Below are 7,610 nucleotides of genomic sequence, written 5' to 3'. Positions count from 1 at the left end.
AACTAGTATTTGGACTCGTTTGTCCTAGAAAAGGGATTTCTAGACACCATACCATTATTTTTGAATTTCCTATTGAATTAAATTAGCCCATAGCAGCAAAAATTTATTTTTGATCGTACATCGCGAAGATTCTGCGGTGTACCGAACCTAGCCCAAATTGGAGCTTTTGACTGGAATAAAATTTTAGTTTCAAGAATATTCTATTTAAATTATTTCCTACCAAAATTTCATCTGTTTTAACCCCAAACAGTCCATGTTAAGATATTTTTTCCAAGATTTCTAGGATTGTGACACTTGTCACTTTAATCCACCCCTAAATATTATTATATAAGTGGGAAATGAAGTTTTGGTCTTCATTTTCCCCATTTGGCCGAAACAAGGGAGAGGAAAAGGAGGGAATTTTCTTCATCTTCAACCTCAAGTCTTAAGAACTCCATAACCAATCCTTCTTCACATCTTCATCAAAGATTCGGTAAAACTTTAATTTTATTCGGTAGATAGCTTTATTTCCTTTCCTAGTTTAAGAATCTAAGTCTTGATTTCTTGAATCTTGTTGTTATGATGATGAATTGGGAGCTAGGGTTTCAAGAAGGAATTGGGGAAAATCCACCAAAAGCATCTTTAAGACAATATTAACTACTTTGGAGGTAAGGAGTTCCCTTAAGTTGGACTAGATTGCTCAAATTTGAATAATTGATGGTTGATTGTGACTTGGTGAAATTTAGTAAAAATGTTTAGTATAAGTTGCATGTATATGGTGTATATAAGGTGTATGTATAAATCATATTTATGCCCATATAGGCTTACACTTGTGAAAATATTGACAAGAAATTTAACTAGTCTCTGGCAGTAACTTCCGTGAATTTCTGGGACAAATCGGTAAGGTATTTTGATCCAATTTTTTTTATACATGTAGTTCTATACGTGTAGATGCTACCACAAAAATTTCATAATTTTTGGAGTAGTATAAGTGTGGTTTCAAAATTATTTTCCAAAACTGGTCCAGAGAGAAGAAAAATCCGGACAGCACACTGCCAAGGGCAAAAAGGGAATTTTCTGTGTAAATTCGTGAACCTAGATGACCAAAACTTTTTATGAACATCAAGTACTATGAGTTAGGGTTCTACCAAAAAACATTTCAAGTGAAAAAGAGTTCGGGAACTATTCTTACCGGCTCGATCTTTCAGACTGCGCCAAGCTGAAATTTCTGAAAAGAAATGGTTAAAACCAATGTCGTTAAAGAGAAAAGAGAAGGAAAACCTTAGTTTCTGAGCAAGAGGAGGAGGACCTTGACTAACCCACGGGTGGCATATGCTCTGCATGAAGTGCCCTTGCCCAGCGGTTGTTACATATTAAATGTTATGCCGTATGACATCCAATTCATACTTATGCGACGTCTAGTCGCTGGGTACTATATAACTCGTCGGATGCGGTATTCCCACGGGGGTGTGCACACTTAAGGTATAGATACCCCGATTATTGCGGGCAGGTTTCGTTTTAACGGACCCGGTTAGGCCGACTAGGAATCATTTTAACGTACCTGGTGCCAAGGGATCAGCGTTAGATCGGGGAACGACCACTACCCCGATCAATGATCCAAGTGGTCAAAGAGGGAGACAATTAGAGTGCTCCAAAGGCCTCACACTTTCGAAGAAGAAACTAAGTGAATTTTTGTAAGGAGATATGGCTACTCTGTAGCGGAGATGAGATGGAAATTGATGGAAAGCTCCTTGAGAGGAACGGTTGAAAACTAGTTTGAATAACTACAGGTTTGACTGGAGGAAAATATTATTTCCTATTTGTAAGAGAAGTCCAATTTGACTAAGTGATATGATTTCTTCTACGTACGTATATGTTTCACTGTGTTGTTATACTTTAATCAAAAATATATGTTTTAGAAAACCTTTATTTAAGTTTGGGCGATCCACGGATCTCCTTGCTTAGCCGTCGCGCTAACTACACTTCAATGTGTTGCTTTCAGATGGAGTTCAGCGTTAGTTCTTGCAGTCCGACGAACTCCCCTAGTTCGTCGGAAGGTGTAGGTCGTGGCATGGACTACGACGTTTTTGTACAGCAGATGAGTGGCGCCGACCCTTATGCGCCTGGCTATGCTCCTACAGCTCCCAATAGCTCACCGGCAGTAAATAGTGTTCTTCCTATTCCTGAGGGTCCTGACGTACAGGCCACTTTTGGTTTTTACCCCATCGAGGTGCTGGTAGGAAGTAACCCCCTAGAGTTTATAGTTTATTATCCTTACCCTTGGGACCCGAGTCCTCCCGAGAGTTGGGAGGAGTGGTCTATGGTCATAGTCGCTTCCCGGTTCCTAGACCATATCACATGGTACGAAGGGGAATGGCATCTTGTCTGGGGTGAGTTTACGGGTCCGACGTATCTCCAGATCGTGTAAGCAGGATGCACAGAAGGTCTGTAGGGGTTTATTCCTTTTGTGTAAATATATTTTGTAGCCAGGGGAGTGACTGATCTTGGTTAGTGGGGACATGTAGGGCTTTAAACTTATGTTGGCCGTTAGGCAAAATTTCCGGTACTTACTTTGTAAATATTTATATATATATATATATATATCTTGTATGTTATTTCAAAATGAGTGACTGTGTGTGTTGAGTAAGTTTCTTTTAGCCTGTGCACCTGAAGCGGGGTCTGTCAAGGGGATGATAGAACTTGTTTTGGGTGTGGCGGTAACACCTTGGGTTGTACGGCAAGCCAGACTCCTCAGGATGTACGGTAAGCCGGCCCGAGGGGTGTTACAGGTGGTGAGCGTGGCCAACGGCGGTGGCCAGTGGCGGTGGCCAGTGGCGGTGGCGAGCGTGGCCAGCGGCGGTGGCCAGTGGCGGTGGCGAGCGTGGCCGGCGGTCTTTCTCTCCGCATTTTTTTTCTCGCTCTCTCTCTCTCCCAGCGTTTTTCTTTGTTGGCTGCGGATGAATATATTTTTTTGTGGCTGCTAGGTTTGGTTCTGGCAGATGGAGTATAAAAATATGAAATATAAAAATGAATTATGGGTTTGGGCTTAGCTTGGGCCTATTTTAGTTGCTAATTGAAGTAGAAGAACAATGATGAAGGGAAATTATATTGGTTTGGGTTTGGCCCAATTCGGCCAAGCCCACTATACCTAAAAAAAAAATTGATGCTTAATGTTCTGGTTAGGCCCATTTCCGCTAGCCTAGTCAATAATTAAAATGGGCTTATTTAGTTTATTTAGAGCATTTAGTCTTGCTTTAAATTGGGCCTATTTTATTCTTGGGCTTGTTTAAATATTTTTCCTACATCATATTTGAACTTCTTCTATCTTTAATTATTTAATTTAATTCTTTATTAAATTATATTCATTTTTGAGCAAATATTAAGTTTACATTTGTGACTTGAATTTTAATTTAATATATTGAGAATTATATTAAATTGCCTTAAGTATTGCAATTTAATTATGAAGTATGAGTTAATAATATGCATAATCTGAGCATGCTATGTATCTTTATTTGCAATAATTGTTTGACTGTTATAATTTTGCCTTTAGAAAAACATGTTCTTTAAGGAAGAATTTAGAGCCTTTTAGGACTGAATTTTATGCTTATTATGTATGTTTTAGTGCCTTTTAGGTGAATTTAGTGCCTTTTAAGGATAGATTAAGCATATTATTGTACTATTTTATTCTTACTCCGCTTGTGCTATTTCAAGCACATTAAAACAGCTTAAAAAGATAGTTCACCCTATTTCTAAAGCCTTATCCTTAGGGGAATCTATATTCTTAGATCAACAAAACGATTTTACTTCAAATATGAGAACACATGAATTAGGGAAGTTTCTTGGGGAGGAACACTAGTTTTATGGCTCTGGCTTAAAACGCCTTGCTGGCTGAAACTGCCATAGTGCCTTCAGCCATATTGCTACTAGTCCCCTTGCGACGCTACTCTGTCTAAGGAGTTGGTTTTTAATGGCGCCTTAGCACCAACCAACTTTCCTGGGAGTATACCTAAGGATTGTTAATCATATTTGGTTTAATTTGTTTGATTAGGTTCTAAATATCCTTGCCATTGTGATTATATATTTAATTTTGGTCAATTAAAGAGTAGCCACAGAATCTTTAATTTACTGAAATTACATATTCAGTATTATTAATCACATAAAGTTTAGGTAAGAACCTTGTAGTTAACTCTGCATTATATGACCAAATTTAGCCCACAGGCAATTTTGTTATATTTGCAGGGTTAATTAGGATGAAATACTAAACTATGATCATAATTTGCCCATAGGGATTATGTATCGGCATATAGTTTGGTAGGCTTGTCATTAAGGGTGGAAAAACCATACTCAAACCGTACCCATTCCGTATCCACCATTCAGTTTTGATAAATTCATTATGCGTAAGAATTTAGCTCACAGGCAATTTTTATGGCATACGAATTTATCTTTTACATAATTTACATTGGTAGTATTATGTACTTCAGTTACTCTCTCTCTATTTTGAGCCTCGAAAATTCTAACTAAGCATTTGTTATTCTTTACAGAACCTACTCAAATCCCAACTCAAAACACAATAATGATTGACGTTCCTATGCTAAGCGATGAAAATCACCATGAGTGGAAAGACGCTATTCTCCTACACTTAGGGTTGATAGAGATGGATTTCGCTATTCAAAATAAAGAGCCTCCTCCTATCACTGATGATAGCACTGAGGATGAAAAGAAATTTCACGCACAATAGACTAGGTCCAATCGGTTGTGTGTGTATTTCATTAAGACACGAATTCCAAAAAGTATTCGTGGCTCAGTTGACCATTTTGATAAAGTCGAACCCTTGTTCAAAGCTATTGATGACCAATATGCTACATCAAATAAAGCTTTGGCAAGTACTCTAATCATGAAGTTTGTTGGTCTTCGTCTTTCCACTGTCAAGGGCACGCGCAAACACATCATGCAAGTCAGGGATATTGCAGCGCAATTGAAGAAGATGGGAATAATTTTACCGGATACCTTTGTTGTGCATTTTGCACTTAACACCCTCCCTTAACACTATAGCCCCTTTAAAATTTCCGACAACACACATCAAGACAACTGGACTATCAATGAGTTGATAACCATGTGTGCACAAGAGGAAGAAAGGCTTGGTGAGGAGGTTGGGGAGACTGCTATGCTGGCCACAACAAAGCCTAAAGGGAAATCTGGGAAAACTAAGGGATTCACTGCAGCAACAAAGGGGAAACTGACCCCAAAAGCTGGCATAAAGAAGAGATAGAAGTGTTTCTTTTGTAAAAAGAAAGGACACATGAAGAAGGATTGTATCAAGTTTAAGAAGTGGATGTCCCAGAAAGGTAATATTTCATCTTCTTTTGTATGTTATGAATCCAATATGTTAGAAGTTAATACTAACTCTTGGTGGGTTGACTCTGGTTCAACAATCCACATTGCAAACTCCTTGCAGGATATGACAAGTCTAAGACAACCAACGGGAACTGAGTGTCAAATCTTCTATGGAAACAAGATTGCTTCATCAGTGGAAGCCGTTGGAGTTTGCAAATTAGTTTTGAATAATGGCTTTGTTTTGACATTGAATAAGACCTTTTATGTTCCTAGCTTCTCTAGGAATTTAATTTCAGTTTCAAGACTTGTACCCTTTGGTTTTAAATTTGAATTTAATGAAAAGTATTTCAAATTATTCCATAATTCTACTTGTGTTGCTAATGGTACATCGTTGTGGGCTAAAGCACTTAAGACGGCAACGTATATATTAAACCGCGTTCCAACCAAGGCTGTCCCTAAGACACCGTTTGAGTTATTCAAAGGTTGGAAACCGAGTTTGTAACATATGCGTGTTTGGGGATGTCCGTCTGAGGTGAGGATATATAACCCACACGAAAAGAAACTTGACCCAAGGACAATTAGTGCTTTCTTTATTGGATATGCACAATCATCTAAGGGTTATAGGTTTTATTGTCTATCTCATACTACTAGGATAGTGGAATCAAGAAATACTAAGTTTCTTGAAGATAACTTAATCAGTGGGAGTGATCGATTTAAGGACTTGATTCTTTCATTTGATTATATGGACTCTCAGCCTTCTACGTCATCTAGTGGTGTTATACTTATCCGCAGTGCTTTTTCAGTTCCGCCTGTAGATATACAGCCCACTATTGAGATTCCACAAGCTGTTGAGGCTCAGCCTTTGGAAGTACCAGTTCAGGACTTACAACAAACCCCTGAACTGGATTTTGAGCCAACGGTTGAACCAATTCAGGATTTACAGCAAGATCCTGAACCGATGCAGACTGAGCCAATTCAAGAACTGCTCCCAATTCCTGAAGAGGTTGTTGCCCCACAGCCTATGCAAGGTGGTGGTGATCCAACTTTAAGACGGTCTACACGGGTAAAACGATCAGCACTTCCTAGTTATTATGTTTCATATCTACAAGAATCTGACATAGGAGCTGAAAATGATCCTGAAACATTTTTTCAAGCTACAAATTGTGTGGAATCTGACTTATGGTATAAAGCCATGATGGATGAAATAAATTCCATGAAGAGCAATGGAGTTTGGGAACTTGTTGAATTGCCTAATGGGGCCAAGGCTATTGGCTGCAAATGGGTCTTTAAGACCAAAAGAGATTCATTAGGCAATATTGAGAGATACAAGGCCCGACTTGTTGCAAAGGGATTTACTCAAAAAGAAGGAATCGATTATAAGGAGACTTTCTCTCCTGTATCATCACTTGTCCATTCTTCCCTAGGTTTGGGGACATACTTTGGTGTATCTCTGGTTTGCTCAGCAGTCGTGTTTATCATCATGATCTTGACTGGTCCAGATGTTATTACTTCGGCCATCTCATCATGGAGGGCTGATAGATACGCAAGCATGCGTGTTTTCCAGTCATCGAACCTGCTAAGATCAAAGAGAAGATGTCTCGACAACATGCTATCCATTTTAAAATTTTTTTTTTTTTCGTGCTTTGAAAATATTTTCAAAAGACTTTTCAAAGAAGGATCTCTAGGCAATATAAACAAAGGTTTATATCGATCAGAGAACTTGCTCTGATACCAATTGTTGGTCCCAAGGGGATGGGGTACAAGTTTGGAGGGGGGGGGGTGAATAGACTTGTATAAGATTTTGCAAATCTTTTCAACCTCTCGTGTGTATTGAACTTAGGATGTTTAGGTTCGATACCTCACGAGGTGAAGACAAAGTTTTATGCGCAGCGGAAATGTTATCCCCTTTTAGTTAGCACGAGTTTGAGTTAGTTCGAGAAGTGCGTTTATATGCAGTGCAATCGAGAGGTTAGCGAGAGATAAAAACAGTAAGTAAATGCAAGAGAGATTTTTAAGTGGTTCGGCCAACCCGCCTACGTCCACTCTTCTTCCAGAAACTCCCTGGAAGGATTGCACTAAAAACTTCCCTTTTTAGTACAATATCGAGCGCTTGAGCTTTTGATGGATCAAATATCAGGATGATATTCCAAGTTGAGCACTTGCACTTGAACGTTTTAGACAGACACTTCTTAAGAATTTCGAACCCTTTTCTTTTTAACTCCTTTTTTCTCTCTTTTCTCCTATTTTTTTCTTCTGTGTCTTTACGTCCTTATATATGAGAGTAGAGAAATAATTCC

At 38.7% G+C, this 7,610-nt stretch overlaps 1 long non-coding RNA gene across 1 annotated transcript; it reads left to right on the top strand.

Annotated features, from left to right (window-relative positions):
• Positions 1 to 355: 355 nt before the first annotated feature.
• Positions 356 to 2,536, top strand: LOC116021167. The gene is made up of 3 exons (XR_004098926.1): positions 356 to 472; positions 581 to 647; positions 1,982 to 2,536. It is a non-coding gene; the product is annotated as an uncharacterized LOC116021167 (long non-coding RNA).
• The last annotated feature ends 5,074 nt before the right edge of the window (positions 2,537 to 7,610 follow it).

This window comes from Ipomoea triloba, chromosome 5 (genome assembly GCF_003576645.1).
Source record: "Ipomoea triloba cultivar NCNSP0323 chromosome 5, ASM357664v1".
NCBI classification, from domain to species: Eukaryota; Viridiplantae; Streptophyta; class Magnoliopsida; order Solanales; family Convolvulaceae; genus Ipomoea; species Ipomoea triloba.
This window is presented reverse-complemented; position numbering and strand designations above follow the sequence as displayed.